Source organism: Triticum aestivum, chromosome 5D, assembly GCF_018294505.1.
Source record: "Triticum aestivum cultivar Chinese Spring chromosome 5D, IWGSC CS RefSeq v2.1, whole genome shotgun sequence".
Lineage (NCBI taxonomy): Eukaryota > Viridiplantae > Streptophyta > Magnoliopsida > Poales > Poaceae > Triticum > Triticum aestivum.
The window spans coordinates 519,557,577-519,557,887 of NC_057808.1; positions in this window are offsets into that span (position 1 = coordinate 519,557,577).

Consider the following 311-nt stretch of genomic DNA (forward strand, 5'->3'; position numbering starts at 1 on the left):
AAAAAGGCCTGGCGTACCGCACAACGGAGGAAACGGACCTCCTACGTTCGGAACGGGGTCCTGTTGATCAGGAGGGGTCTGGCGTACCGCAAAACGGAGGAAACGGACCTCCTACGGTCGAAACGGGGGTCCTGTTGATCGGGAGGGGTGTGGCGTACCGCAAAACGGATGAAACAGACCTCCTACGGTCGAAACGGGGGTCCTGTTGATCAGGAGGGGTGTGGCGTACCGCAAAACGGACGAAACGGACCTCCTACGGCCGAAACGGGGGTCCTGTTCATCAGGAGGGGTGTGGCGTACCACAAAACGGG